Source organism: Macaca mulatta, chromosome 4, assembly GCF_049350105.2.
Source record: "Macaca mulatta isolate MMU2019108-1 chromosome 4, T2T-MMU8v2.0, whole genome shotgun sequence".
Lineage (NCBI taxonomy): Eukaryota > Metazoa > Chordata > Mammalia > Primates > Cercopithecidae > Macaca > Macaca mulatta.
The window spans coordinates 84530658-84547733 of NC_133409.1; the positions used below are offsets into that span (position 1 = coordinate 84530658).

At 33.8% G+C, this 17076-nt stretch overlaps 1 long non-coding RNA gene across 1 annotated transcript in view; it reads left to right on the top strand.

Annotated features, from left to right (window-relative positions):
• The window catches only part of LOC144340724 (uncharacterized), a 32852-nt gene extending 16595 nt beyond the window's left edge, over nucleotides 1-16257 (top strand). The window contains exon 2 of the long non-coding RNA XR_013417011.1: nucleotides 14452-16257. This is a non-coding gene — a long non-coding RNA (uncharacterized LOC144340724). The remainder of the gene's footprint in view (nucleotides 1-14451) is intronic.
• Nucleotides 16258-17076: the final 819 nt, after the last annotated feature.

The following is a 17076-nucleotide window of genomic DNA, read 5'->3' on the forward strand; positions in this document are numbered from 1 at the left end:
GAAGAAGTCAAATTGTCCCTGTTTGCAGATGACATGATTGTATATTTAGAAAACCCCATTGTCTCAGCCCAAAATCTCCTTAAGCTGATAAGAAACTTCAGCAAAGTCTCAGCATACAAAATCAATGTGCAAAAATCACAAGCATTCTTATACACCAATAACAGATAGAGAGCCAAATCATGCATGAACTCCCTTTCACAATTGCTTCAAAGAGAATAAAATACCTGGGAATTCAACTTACAAGGGATATGAAGGATCTCTTCAAGGAGAACTACAAACCACTGCTCAGTGAAATAAAAGAGAACATAAACAAATGGAAGAACATACCATGCTCATGGATAGGAAGAATCAATATTGTGAAAATGGCCATACTGCCCAAGGTAATTTATAGATTCAATGCCATCCCCATTAAGCTACCAATGACTTTCTAAACAGAATTGAAAAATACTGCTTTAAATTTCATATGGAACCAAAAAAGACCCTGCATTGCCAAGACCATTGTAAGCCAAAAGAACAAAGCTAGAGGCATCACGCTACCTGACTTCAAATTATACTACTAGGCTACAGTAACCAAAACACCATGGTACTGCTACCAAAACAGAGATATAGACCAATGGAACAGAACAGAGCCCTCAGAAATAATACCACACATCTACAGCCATCTGATCTTTGACAAACCTGAGAAAAACAAGAAATGGGGAAAGGATTCCCTATTTAATAAATGGTGCTGGGAAAATTGGCTAGCCATAAGTAGAAAGCTGAAACTGCATCCTTTTCTTACTCCTTATATGAAAATTAATTCAAGATGGATTAGAGACTTAAATGTTAGACCTAAAACCATAAAAACCCTAGAAGAAAACCTAGGTAATACCATTCAGGACATAGGCATGGGCAAGGACTTCATGTCTAAAATACCAAAAGCAACAGCAACAAAAGCCAAAATTGACAAATGGGATCTAATTAAACTAAAGAGCTTCTGCACAGCAGAAGAAACTACCATCAGAGTGAACAGGCAACCTACAGAATGGGAGAGAACTTTTGCAATCTACTGATTTGACAAAGGGCTAATATCCAGAACCTACAAAGAACTCAAACACATGTACAAGAAAAAAACAAACAACCCCATCAAAAAGTGGGCAAAGGATATGAACAGACACTTCTCAAAAGAAGACATTTATACAGCCAACAGACACATGAAAAAATGCTCATCATCACTGGCCATCAGAGAAATGCAAATCAAAACCACAATGAGATACCATCTCACACCAGTTAGAATGGCAATCATTAAAAAGTCAGGAAACAACAGGTGCTGGAGAGGATGTGGAGAAATAGGAACACTTTTACACTGTTGGTGGGATTGTAAACTGATTCAACCATTGTGGTAAACAGTGTGGTGATTCCTCAAGGATCTCAAACTAGAAATACCATTTGACCCAGCTATCCCATTACTGAGTATATACCCAAAGGATTATAAACCATGCTGCTATAAAGACACATGCACATGTATGTTTATTGCAGCACTATTCACAATAGCAAAGACTTGGAATCGACCCATATGTCCATCAGTGACAGACTGGATTAAGAAAATGTGGCACATATACACCATGGAATACTATGCAGCCATCAAAAAGGATGAGTTTGTGTCCTTCGTAGGGACATGGATGCAGCTGGAAACCATCATTCTTAGCAATCTATCACAAGAACAGAAAACCAAACACCGCATGTTCTCACTCATAGGTGGGAATTGAACAATGAGATCACTTGGACACAGGAAGGGGAACATCACACACCGGGGCCTATTGTGGGGTGGGGGGAGTGGGGAGGCATAGCATTAGGAGATATACCTAATGTAAATGACCAGTTAATGGGTGCAGCACACCAACATGGCACATGTATACATATGTAACAAACCTGCATGTTGTGCGCATGTACCTTAGAACTTAAAGTATTAAAAAAAAAAAAAAGTATCGCAAGAGAAAGCTTTCACTGTGTAGTAACTTCTTATAATCAGTTATTTTTCCACTTGATTCAAGAAGGAATATTTTGCTTAATTTTTTGTTTATTCATTTACATATAAAGTTGTAGCCTGTATAGACTGTAAACCACTAACCCCTTTTACACTGTTCAATGTCATATATTTTGCTGTCTAGTTTTATATAGCTTAAAAATAAACTTTGTGTAATTGTAAAACAATAAAATAAATTATTGAATCATCTGATGATGATTTAATAATTTGGTAAATATAACATGGTATATCTGGGGCACGCATATCTGTGAGAGGTAGAGAGAGATGCTCTTATTTTTCTCTAGCTTATGCTTTCAGATGGATTATTTTATTCTGTTGTATATCAATAGTCTATGAAATAATTGGCAATTAATGGCTCTACTTACAAAAAAAAAGTAATGTAGATGCAGAAATGCTCAACAAAATACTGGCAAACCAAATCCAGCAACAAATAAAAATATGACACATTATGACCTAGTTCGAATTATCCCAGGAATACAAAGTTAGCTCAACATATGAAAATCACTCTATGTAGTATACCATGTTAATGGAATAAAAGAGAAAAATTACATGATTATTTCAATAGACACAGAAAAAACATTTGACATAATCTGACAACCTTTCATGACAAGGACATGCAACAAAATAAGAATAGAAGGGAGCTCCCTCAACCTGTTAAAGAGTATTTATTTAAAAAATAAATACCCACAACTATCTTAATAGTGAAAAACTGAAATCTTTCCCTCTAAGTTCAAGGACAAGACAAGGATGCCCATTCTTACCACTTCTATTCAACATTGTACTGAAAGTTCTAGTCAGGGAAATTTTGTAAGAAAAAGAAATAAAAGGCATCCATATTGGAAAAAATGTGAAATTATTTTTATTTGAATATGACATGATATTACATATACAAAACCTATAAAAATACATATATATACACACACACGAACTAATAAGTCCAGCAAATTTGCAGGATTCAAAAATCAGTATACAAAAGGCAATTGAATTTCTATACTCTAGCAATAAACAATTTGAAAATGAAATTAATAAAATAATTATACCGTCAACCAAAAAAAAATAAGCTTTATACACTGACAACTATAAAATATTATTCAAACAAATTTTAAAGGATCTAAATAAATGGAAAGCATTTTGTGTTTATTGATTGAAAGACTGAATATTGTCAAGAAAGCAATATCGCCCAGATTGAGCTACAGATTCAATGCAGTCTTTATCAAAATTCTAACTGCATTTTTTGGTAAATAGAGAAGTTAATCTTAAAATTCACATGAAAATGCAAGGGGCCGCAAACAGCAAAAACAATATTAGAAAAGAAGAATGAAGTTGGGAGACTCACATTTCACAATTTGAAAAGCTACTACAAAACTACAATAATAAAGAGATGTGGTACTGGCAGAAGAACTGACTTATAGACCAAAGGAATACTATTGAAAGTCCAGAAATAAGGCCATACAATAAGATCAACTGATTTTGGATAAGGGTGCCATTGCCATTCAACAGAGAAAGAGTAGTCTTTCAGCAAATGGTGCCGGGACAACTAAATATCCACATGCAAAAGAATAAATTAGGCCCCTCACACCATACATAAAAATTAACTCAAAATAGAATAAAGACCTAAATATAAAAGCCCCATGTATAAAACTCTCAGAAAAAGTAGATGTATATCTTCATAAGTTTGAATTAGCAAGATTTCCTGTGCCTATCAAACCGTGATAGACCTATCAACATTCATTTCCAATCCTACTTCATTCAATGTATTCAGACTTCGGAAAATATTTCTACCTATGCCTATAACACTGGTCCTATTCTCCTGGGAACAGATTCATTTCTGCTGCTATTTCCTGCCCTCCGACTTTACTGTGCATTATTTTCTAGTGATTGCTAATAAATAATTTCATCGGCTCCAATCCATGCATGTCCCTGTCCCTGAACTCTCAACCTCATAGTACACTATAAAATGCATATTCTAGTCCCATCCTGGCATGACTCTGTTCCAGCCCTTAATTATCATGAAATATTTCTGACCACAAGTGTTTATTCCTTGCATAAAATATGTCGGGCTTCAGTTAAGATTTAGAAGTAAAATGTAAAATAAGCCCAAAAGATATCCTATTTTTCCAAACTATTGTGATTTAAGAAAAAAAAAGCAAATTCATTTTTCAGGTGTCTGATTTGGAGATTGTACAAGTAAATAAAAATTGTACTAAATATTAGTAGAAGAAAGAGCTAAATAATGGAGAAAATACATATTCACATTTTATTTACATTTTCCTATTTACACATGAACTCTTATTTTTACCTGATTCATCATATTTCCTAAATTGCAAATGTACAGTTCTCATCTTCTTCAATTTATATTGCAGACTGAATAAACTGTACTGAATATTTAGAAACGCAAACATCTTCTGTTGAATGATAAACTAGTCATGAGAGGAAGAATAGGCATTCTCATTCTCAGGAATAACCATATATATTTAGAATGCAAAGATTTCTTTTATTTAAGTCTGAGACCAGAGAACCTATTGTAGATATTCAATACTGATTTAGAGTCCAGCTAGGCTGATACGACCAAACAATAAATTGAAATTATTTTTCCTGAAGAAAAATTCATTAGCTGGAATAAGGAGGACGTATTTTCACCTTTTTTGTTTGAATTTAGTTCTAAAAGCTATGTTGAGATTAAAAGCTTGAAATTTATTTTAAGTGAGGTTACTTGGAGAGATTATTTAGTGATTGGTGTTCATGAATGTCATTCTCAGTAAGAGTCATAATTATCAAGTGATGCCATACAGTAATTAATGCTCTTGTACATTCTCTGGAACAGCCTGAGGTAGGAAGGCACAGACCCTTATCCCCACATTTAGATGAATGGCACCTATCAACATCCACTTACAAAATTTATGTCTCTCTCCCTGCAAAATTTGACCCAATGCTCTTTGGGTACCTGCCTGCTGTTAGGACAATGGCTGCAAGTTTCTGTTCATGCTCTGCCTAGAGAAGAGAAAATTGTAATCCTTACTCTTCCCTAGGCCAGGCACCCTCATTTTTCTTTCCTGGGTCAAAAAGTAGCAGAAGCAGCAATTAGTTATAATTTTATTTATATGACTGCAGTCTCTGTGAAGGAATCTCCTCAGGTAAAAGAAAAATATACAGCTTTAGTTTCATCTTTGAAAATAAGAACTTAGTCTTTGACAGCTAAAACACCTAGTCATTCATGTTTAGCATGAAGAAAATTTTGGGTTTATTAGACACAAACTAACAGATTACATGACTTACTAAGGTCAGTACAGAAATGGGAAATCTTATAAATTTGAAACTTATACTTTCCTTATGACTTTATGTCATAAGGTTATAAAATATGTAAAATATTATTAATTCATACAAAGAAAGCAATGGTATGAGAATCAGACCTAGTAGAAATAAGAGGAAAAAGCCCAAATATAAGGGATTACAGAGACCATATATAAGGACACAAAACAAGTCTTAGTACATTTAAAATATTGAAATTACACAGTGTCTTTTCAGAGATCAATGGAATGAAGTTAGAAATCAATAACAGAAGGAAAAACAGAAAAACCCACACAAAAATATGAATTTAAACAACACACTCTTAAACAAATAATGGGTCAAAGAATAAACTCCCCCCCCCAAAATTAGACAATACATAAAGGCAAACAAAAACAAAGCACAACATACTAAAGCTTATGGGACTCAGCAAAAGGAGTGGAGTTTATAGCTGCAAATACCTACATTAAAAAAAGAAGAAAGACACCAAGTCTACACCGAAGTTTATATTTTAAAACTGTAGCAAAAGATGAGCAAGTCAAACCCAACGTTAGCAGAAGGAAGAAAACAATAAAGAATAGAGCAAAGATAAAAAAAGAAAAGAGAATAGAGAAATATTAGTATAACTAAAAGTTGGCTCTTTGAACATATAAACAGAATTAACAAACCTTAAGTTAGACTGACAAGGAACAGAAGAGAGAATATGCAAAAACTAAAATTAAGAAGGAAAGTGGAAACATTACTACCAACCTTACAGAGATAAAAATAATTATGAATACTATGAAAAATGTGTATTAACAAATTAGATAACCTAAAAAAAGACACATTCTGTGAAACATACAAATTACCTAAACTAACTCAAGGTGAAATGAAAACATCTCAATAGATTTATAGTAAGTAAGAGACTGAATAAGCGAACACACACTTTCCATCGGAGAAAAGTTCTGGATTAGATGGCTTCATCAGTGAATTATACTGAACATTTAAAGAAGAATTAATATAAATCTTACTCAATCTCTTCTAAAAAGCTGAAGAAAAAAAAAAAAAACCTCCTAATTCATTCTATGAGGCTAGCATTACTCCAATACCAAAACCAGATAAAGATGTTACAAGAAAGAAAATAGCAGATTAACATTTCTTATAAGTATACATGTAAATCTTTTAAACAAAATATTAGTCAGTCGAATCCACCAGCATATTAAAGGAATTATTAACAAAGACCAAGTGGGATTTATCTCAAAAATGCAAGAGTGGTTCAAAATAAGAGAGTAAAGCAATATAATAATATCACATTAAGAGAATGAAGAAAAAAATCACATGATCATCTCATTTGATGCAGAAAGGCATTTGACAAAATTCAACACCATTTTATGATTAAAAACTCTTAGACAACTAGAAATTTAGGAGAAATTCCTCTAAATAATAAAGGGCATTTTTAAATTTTCCTCCAGCTTTATTTAGGTAACATCAATAAATAAAAATGGTATATATTTTTAGTGTACAATGTGATGATTTGATAGACATATATAATGTAAAATGATTACATCAAGCCAATTAACATATGAACACCTTATGTTTGTATCAGTTTGCCTGTGGTGAGAACATTTAAACAATCAAATCTTAGCAGTATTTAAATATACAAAGCATTGTTATTAACTATAACTACCATACTGTATATAGATCTCCAAACTTATTCATTCTAACTGAAACTCTGCAATCTTTGAACATCTCCCTATCCTCCTCCAGTCCCAGCCTCTATTCTTTGCTTCTGTGAGTTCAAATTTTATAAATGGTATTTATGAAAAACCCACAATTAACATCATATTCAGTGATGAAAGACTGAAAGATTGAAAGCATTCTTCCAAAATCAGAAACATGACAAGAATATTTCAACACTGCTGTTCAACATTGTACGGTAAGTTTTAAACAGAACTATTAGAAATAGAAATAAAGAGAAAAGAAATAGAAAGCACCCAAACTGGAAAGGAAAAAAGAAAACTATATTTGTAAATGATCTAATCCCAAACATTCAAAACTTCAAATAATCCACAATAAAGCTACTAGAGTAATAAAGTTATGTATTTTGTACAATTAAGTTATAAAAATTATTTAAAGTTGCAGGATATAAGATCAACACACAAAAATCAGTTGTTTTTAATATACACTATCTACAAACAACCCCCAAAAGAAATTGTGAATAAATACCTGGTACAATGTGACTAAAATAATTAAATACATAGAAATAAATTTAATCAAGAAAGTAAAAGCCTTGTACACTCAAAATTTTAAAACACTGCCAAAAGTAATTAAAGACTTTGAAAAGTGGACAGACATCTTGTACTCATGGAAGAAAATTTGACGTTGTTAAGATGTCAATACTACCCAGAGCAATTTTTTTTAAAATTTATTTATTATTATTATTATACTTTAAGTTCTGGGGTACATGTGCATAATGTGCAGGTTTGTTACATATGTATACTTGTGCCATGTTGGTGTGCTGCACCCATCAACTCCTCAGCACCCATCAACTCATCATTTTACCCAGAGCAATTTATAGATTTAACAGAATGCCAATCAAAATTGCCACAGATTTTTCATGCAAAAATGGAAATGCTAATCTTTAAACTGATGTAAAATCTCAAGGGTTCCTGAAAAACCAAAACAATATTGAAAAAGAAGAATAAATGCAAGGAACTCACACTTCCTGACTTTGAAACTTACTAAAACGCTACAATAATCAAGAGAAACTGATATCGGTTTAAGAACAGATATACATACTAATAGAATTAAAGAGAAAGGTCAGAAATAAACTCTCGTATATACAGTCAATTGACTTTTATTTTAAATTCAAGGGTACATGTGCAGGTTTGTTACATAGGTAAATGTGTTTTATGGGAGTTTGTTGTACACATTCTTTCATTACTCATATTAAACCTGGTACCCATTAGTTACTTTTCCCGATCCTCTCCTTCTTCCCACCCTCCACCCTGCAATAGGCCTGAGTGTGTGTTGTTCCCCTCTATGTGTCCATGTGTTCTCATCATTTAGCTCCCACTTATAACTGAGAATGTGCAGTATTTGATTTTCCGTTCCTGCATTAGTTTCCTAAGGAAAATGGCCTCCAGCTCCATCCATATCCCTATGAAGGACATAATCTCTTTTATTACTATTATTTTTTTATGATTGCCTAGTATGTACTCCATGGTGTATATGAATCACATTTTCCTTATGCAGTCTATCATTGATGGGCATTTATGTTAATTCCATGTCTTTGCTATTGTCAATAGTGCTGCAATGGACATAAGTGTGCATACATCTTTGTAATAGAATGAATTATATTCCTTTGGGTATATATGCAGTAATGGGATTGCAGGATCAAATGGTATTTCTGCCTCTAGGTCTTTGAGGAATCCTCACGCTGTCTTCCACAATGGATGAAATAATTTACATTCCCACCAACTGTGTATAAGTGTTCCTTGTTCTCTACAACCTTGCCAGCATCTTTTGTTTTTTTGACTTTTTAATAATAGCCATTCTGACTGGAGCAAGATGGTATCTCATTGTGGTTTTGATTTGCATTTCTCTAATGACAGGGATGTTAAGCTTTTTTTTAAATGTTTGTTGGCCGTACAAATGTCCTCTTCTGAGAGGTGTCTGTTCATGTCCTTTTGTCACCTTTTAATGGTTTTTTTTTCTCATAAATTTAAGTTTTCTTATAGATACTGGATATTAGACCTTTATCAGATGCTTAGTTTGGAAAAATGTTCTATTTTGTAGGTTGTCTGTTTATTCTGTTGATAGTTTAGTTTGTTTTGTAGAAGGTCTTTAGTTTAATTAGATCCCATTTGTCAATTTTTACTTTTGTTCCAATTGCTTTTGGTGTCTTCATCATGAAATCTTTGCCTGTGCCTGTGCCCTGAATGATATGGCCTAAGTGATTTTCCAGAGTTTTTATAGTTTTTAGTTTTACATTTAAGTCCTTAATTTATCTTGAGCTAATTTTTGTACATAATGTAAGGAAAAGGTCCAGTTTCAATCTTCTGCATATGGTTAGCTAGTTATCTCAGCACCATCAACACACATAGGCTCAAAATAAAGGGATGGAGAAAATTCTAGCAAGCAAATGGAAAACAGAAAAAAGCAGAGGTCACAATCCCAGTTTCTGACAAAACAGACTTCAAACAAACAAAGACCAAAAAATACAAGAAGGGCATTACATAATGGTAAAGCGTTCAATTCAACAAGAAAATCTAAATATCCTAAATATATATGAACCCAATACAGGAGCACACAGACTCATAAGCAAGTTCTTAGAGACCTGCAAAGAAACATAGAATCCTGCACAGTAATGGGAGGAAACTTTAACACCCCACTGACAATACTAGACAGATCATCGAGACAGAAAATTACCAAAGATATTCAGGACTGGAACTCAGCCCTAGATCAAATGGACCTGACAGAGATCTACAGATCCTTTCACCCAAAACCAACAGACTATACATTTTTCTCATCAACACATAGCACATACTCTAAAATCAATCACATAATCAGAAGTAAAACACTCCCTAGCAAATAGAAAAAAACTGAAATCATAACAGTCACTTGATCCAGAGTACAATCAAATTAGGACTCAAGACTAAGAAATTTACTAAAATCCACACAACTACATAGAAATTGAACAACCTGCACCTGAATGACTTTTGAATAAATAATGAAATTAAGACAGAAATCATCTACATTTTTACAGTCAATTGATTTTTGACAAATGTACCAAGAATACACAATGAGGAAGGGATAATATCTTCAAAAAACTGTGTTGGGATAACTGGATATACACGTACAGACAGATAAAAGTGAACCCTATCTCGTATCTCATGTCACAAAAAATCAACTCGGTTGGGTGCGATGGCTCATGCCTGCAATTCTAGTACTTTGGGAGGCCAAGGCGGACGGATTTCCTGAGCTCAGGAGTTCAAGACTAGCCTGGGAAACATGGTGAAACCCCATCTCTACTAAAATACAAAAGAAATTAGCCGACTGTGGAGTTGCGCGCCTGTAGTCCCAGCTACTCCGGAGGCTGAGGCAGGAGAATTGCTTGAAGCCGGGAGGCAGAGGTTGCAGTGAGACGAGATTGTGCCCCTGCACTCCAGTCTGGGTGACAGAGCAAGACTCCATCTCTAAACGAAAAAAAAAAAAAAAAAAAAAAAAAACTCAAAATAGATTAAAGACTTAAACATAAGATCGGAAACTATAAAACTAATAGAAGAAAACATAGGGGAAAAGGTTCTTGACATTGCTCTGGGCGATGATTTTTTTAAATATAACCTTGATAGAACAGACAACAAAAGCAAAAACAGACAAATGGCATTGCATCAAAACTAAAATATTTTTGCACAGCACAGCTAATTTAAAAAAGCAACAAAGTTAAGAGAAAACCTACAGTTTTCTCCTATGGAAGAATATATTTGCAAACCATCCGATAAAGGATTAATATCTAAAACATATAAGGAACCCAAACAACTAAATAGCAAAAAAACACAATACCCATTTGAAAAATGAACTAAAAAATACTAAACATCACCAACCAGCAGGGAAATGCAAATCAAAACCACTATGAGATATTATCTTATACCTATTTAAACGGCTACTATCAAAAAGACAAATGTGTTGCTGAGGATGTTAAGAAAAGGGATCCTTTGTGCACCATTGGTGGAAATGTAAATTGGTATAACTATTATGGAAAATAGTGCGAAGTTTTCCTAAAAAATTAAAAATAGAGCTACCATATAAAAAAGCAATTTCACTCTTTTTGGATATATATATATATCCCTAAGAATTCAAAGCAGAGACTTCATCAAAGTTTTTATATGTTCATAATGGCACAGTTCACAAAAGCAAAAAGGTAAAAACAACAGAAATATCCATCAACAGATGAATGGATAAAGAAAATGTGGTATATATGTATACAATAAAATATTTAGCCATGAAAAGTAATAAAATGTTTGATATGTGTTACAACATGGATGGACCTTGAAAACACTATGCTGGGTGAAATAAGCCAAACACAATAGGACAAACAGCATATGTAAAAATATACAGAAGTACAAATATGAGGTTCTTCGAAAAGGCAAATGTGTAGACAGAGGAAGTAGAACAGAAGTTACCAGGGGATGGGGAGATGGGGAGAGAAATGCTATGGTTTAATGGGTACAGAGCTTTTGTTCAGGTTGATGAAAACATGTTGGGTATCAATAGTGGTGATAGCTATACTACAATGTGAATGCATTTGGTGCCATTAAAACATACACTTAAGAATGGTTAAAATGATAAATAGTGTGTATATTTGATAAATATTGAGGCTAAACCAAAGACTTTACAAAAAGGAAAATTATAGACAATATCTATTATGAACCAAGTTGTGAAAACCTTCAATAAAATATTAGTAAATTTAATACAACGAAGTATAAAGGAATTTTATATCATGAACAATTCCAGATGTATGCTAAGTGTGCATGGCTGGTTCAACATTTGAAAATTAATTAATGTAATCCACCACATCAACAGGGTAAAGAAGAAAAATTGCATGATTATATCAATTGATATAGTAAAAGCATTTGACAAAATCTAATACCCACACATGATAAAAATTTTCAGCAAATGAGGAATTGAGGAAAATTTCCTCCACTTAATAAAAGATATCTACAAAACAACCTAATAAAAACATCATAACTGTGAGAAACTAGATGCTTTGTTTTCCAAGATTGGGAAAAAGTGAACATGTTCCCTTTTACTTCTCCTATTTGATATTATACTGGACATAGTAGATAGTGCTTTAAGATAAGAGGAATAAATAAAACATAGAAATTGGGAAGATATAAACAAAACTACGTTTTTCATAGACTACATGACTGTTTATGTATTAATAGAAAATCCCGAATAATCAACAAAAAATCCCAGAATTAATAAATAATTTTAGCAAGAGCACAGGATATAAGGCAAATATCCAAAGTTAATGATTTTTCTTTACATAACAATGAATTAGAGTTTGAAATTTTCTAAAAAATCATTTATATTAGCATCAAAAGTTAAATACTTAAATATTAACAAAATATGTTTATAATCTATATGCAGAAAACTACAAAACTCTGACAAATGAAATCAGAGAAAATCTAAATAAATAAAGATATATTCTGGTTTACGAATTAAATTATTCAGTATTGTTAAGATGTTCATTCTTTCCAACTTAATTTACAATCTAAGTCAAAATCTAGTCAACATACAAGCAAGATAGTTCACGGACATTGCTAAAGTGATTATAAAGTTCATATGAAAAGGCAAAAAAAAAAAAGTGCATAATGGCCAACACAATACTGAAGAAGAATAAAGCCACACCTTCTTCAAAGTTTACTATACTGCTACAATGATCAAGAAAATATAGCACTGGCAAAAGAAAAGACACGTAGAACAATGGGACAGAATAAAGGGTTCAGAAACAAATCCACACAAATATAGTAAACTAATCTTTAACAAAAGGAGCAAAGGAAACTCAATGGAGAAAGAGCTGTCTTTTCAACAAATGATGCTGAAACAATTAGACATTCATCCAAAAAGAATATAGACACAGACTTTATTATACTTTTCACATAAATTAACTCAATGTAAACTTAAAACTATAAAACTTCTACAGAAAACAAGGGAGAAATCTAGGTGGCCTTGAGCTTGATAAGTTTCTAGATACAACAACAAAAGTAAAATGCATGAAAGAAAAAAATTGATAAGTTGGAATTTACTAGAATTAAGAACTTCAGCTCTGTAAAAGACACTTTTCAGAGAATGAAAAGACAAGATACAGATTAAGCAAAAATATATGTAAACATATTCTATTCAAAATATACAAAACACAAAACTCTACAATAAGAAAACAAACAACAAACAAAAATGGGACAAATATACAAAAAAACACCTCACAAAATAAGATATCTAGATGAAAAAATAAGTATATAAAAAGTTGCTCAACATCATTTGTCATTAAAAAAAATGCAAATTAAAACAATGAGATACCACTATACATCTCTCAGAATAGCTGAAATCCAAAAAACTGACAATACTAAACCCTAGCAAAGACATGGAGCAGCGGGCTCTTTTTTGGTTCCATATGAACTTTAAAGCAGTTTTTTCCAATTCTATGAAGAAACTCATTGGTAGCTTGATGGGGATGGCGTTGAATCTATAAATTACCTTGGGCAGTATGGCCATTTTCACGATATTGATTCTTCCTATCCATGAGCATGGTATGTTCTTCCATTTGTTTGTGTCCTCTTTGATTTCACTGAGCAGTGGTTTGTAGTTCTCCTTGAAGAGGTCCTTTACATCCCTTGTCAGTTGGATTCCTAGGTATTTGATTCTCTTTGAAGCAATTGTGAATGGAAGTTCATTCCTGATTTGGCTCTCTGTTTGTCTGTTACTGGTGTATAAGAATGCTTGTGATTTTTGCACATTAATTTTGTATCCTGAGACTTTGCTGAAGTTGCTTATCAGCTTAAGGAGATTTTGGGCTGAGACAATGGGGTTTTCTAAATACACAATCATGTCATCTGCAAACAGGGACAATTTGACTTCTTCTTTTCCTAACTGAATACCCTTGATTTCTTTCTCTTGCCTAATTGCCCTAGCCAGAACTTCCAACACTATGTTGAATAGGAGTGGTGAGAGAGGGCATCCCTGTCTTGTGCCAGTTTTCAAAGGGAATTTTTCCAGTTTTTGCCTATTCAGTATGATATTGGCTGTGGGTTTGTCATAAATAGCTCTTATTATTTTGAGGTATGTTCCATCAATACCGAATTTATTGAGCGTTTTTAGCATGAAGGGCTGTTGAATTTTGTCAAAAGCCTTTTCTGCATCTATTGAGATAATCAGGTGGTTCTTGTCTTTGGTTCTGTTTATATGCTGGATTATGTTTATTGATTTGCGAATGTTGAACCAGCCTTGCATCCCAGGGATGAAGCCCACTTGATCATGGTGGATAAGCTTTTTGATGTGTTGCTGAATCCGGTTCGCCAGTATTTTATTGAGGATTTTTGCATCGATGTTCATCAGGGATATTGGTCTAAAATTCTCTTTTTTTGTTGTGTCTCTGCCAGGCTTTGGTATCTCCAAGACAATCCTAAGTCAAAAGAACAAAGCTGGAGGCATCACGCTACCTGACTTCAAACTATACCACAAGGCTACAGTAACCAAAACAGCATGGTACTGGTACCAAAACAGAGATATAGACCAATGGAACAGAACAGAGTCCTCAGAAATAATACCACACATCTACAGCCATCTGATCTTTGACAAACCTGAGAGAAACAAGAAATGGGGAAAGGATTCCCTATTTAATAAATGGTGCTGGGAAAATTGGCTAGCCATAAGTAGAAAGCTGAAACTGGATCCTTTCCTTACTCCTTATATGAAAATTAATTCAAGATGGATTAGAGACTTAAATGTTAGACCTAATACCATAAAAATCCTAGAGGAAAACCTAGGTAGTACCATTCAGGACATAGACATGGGCAAAGACTTCATGTCTAAAACACCAAAAGCAACGGCAGCAAAAGCCAAAATTGACAAATGGGATCTCATTAAACTAAAGAGCTTCTGCACAGCAAAAGAAACTACCATCAGAGTGAACAGGCAACCTACAGAATGGGAGAAAATTTTTGCAATCTACTCATCTGACAAAGGACTAATATCCAGAACCTACAAAGAACTCAAACAAATTTACAAGAAAAAAACAAACAACCCCATCAAAAAAGTGGGCAAAGGATATGAACAGACATTTCTCAAAAGAAGACATTCATACAGCCAACAGACACATGAAAAAATGCTCATCATCACTGGCCATCAGAGAAATGCAAATCAAAACCACAATGAGATACCATCTCACACCAGTTAGAATGGCGATCATTAAAAAGTCAGGAAACAACAGGTGCTGGAGAGGATGTGGAGAAATAGGAACGCTTTTACACTGTTGGTGGGATTGTAAACTAGTTCAACCATTATGGAAAACAGTATGGCGATTCCTCAACGATCTAGAACTAGATGTACCATATGACCCAGCCATCCCATTACTGGGTATATACCCAAAGGATTATAAATTATGCTGCTATAAAGACACATGCACACGTATGTTTATTGCAGCACTATTCACAATAGCAAAGACTTGGAATCAACCCAAATGTCCATCAGTGACAGACTGGATTAAGAAAATGTGGCACATATACACCATGGAATACTATGCAGCCATCAAAAAGGATGAGTTTGTGTCCTTTGTAGGGACATGGATAGAGCTGGAAACCATCATTCTTAGCAAACTATCACAAGAACAGAAAACCAAACACCGCATGTTCTCACTCATAGGTGGGAACTGAACAATGAGATCACTTGGACTCAGGAAGGGGAACATCACACACTGGGGCCTATCATGGGGAGGGGGGAGGGGGGAGGGATTGCATTGGGAGTTATACCTGATGTAAATGACGAGTTGATGGGTGCAGCACAGCAACATGGCACAAGTATACATATGTAACAAACCTGCACGTTATGCACATGTACCCTACAACTTAAAGTATAATAATAATAATAATAAAAAAAAAAGACATGGAGCAACAGAAACTTTCATTTATTGCTTGTGGGAATGCAAACTGATACAAACACTTTAGAAGACAGTTTAGCTATTTCTTACAAAGTTAAACATAGTCTTATACAATCCAACAATCATGCTCATCGTTATTTACACAATTGAGTTGAAAGATTATGTCCACAAAACATTTGTGCATGAACACTTAAAGCATCTCTATTCATAATTACTAAAAACTAGAAGCAACAAAGATGCTCTTAAATAGGTGAAAAAACTGTGATACCATCATACAATGGAATACTATTCAGCAATAAAAAGAAACAAACTATCAAATCATGAAATGATATGGAGAAACCTTGAGTGCACACTGCTAAGTGAAAGAAGTCAATATGAAAAGGCTATATATTGTATGATTCCAATTATATGACATTCTGGAAAATGAAAAATTAATAGAGACAGTAAAAAGATCAGTGGTTACTATGGGTGTAGAAAAAAGGTAGAAGAAATAAGTGAAGCATACTGGTGAAATGATTCTGTATGATACTGTAATGATAGATATATGGCGTTATGCGTGTATATATAGAACTTTATCACAGAAAGAATGAAGCTTAGTATATGCAAATTTTTAAAAACTTATATTTTTCTCAAACATAGATTCTAGGTTATTGACAAGAATTTTATAAGTTTCATGCTTTCAGAGGCTTACTAATTATTCTCAGTGATATGCAAATTAAACATGATTGAGGAGTATTCCTTATAAGAACACAAATTCGGGGGCAGTGGTAGGCAGAATGGTTCATCAAAGATATCCCCATCTAATCCCTGGAACACAGGAATATGTTACATTGCATGGCAAAAGGGATTTAGATATAAGTAGGTCACAGGCTGTAATATGGGGAAATTATCCTGGATTATCTGAGTGAATTCAATCTAATATCATGGAAGGGCCAAGGTGCCAAGGAGTGTAGGCAGCCTTAAGGAGGAAAGGGAGGCTCTCCACTGACATTCAGTAAGGAAAGAGGGACCTCAGTCTTAGAATTGCACAGACCTGAATTCTGGCAATAACCTGAATTAGCAAGAAAGCAGGTTCTCCCCTACAGCCTCCAGATAAGAGTGCAGGGCCGCCAACGCCTTGATTTCAGCT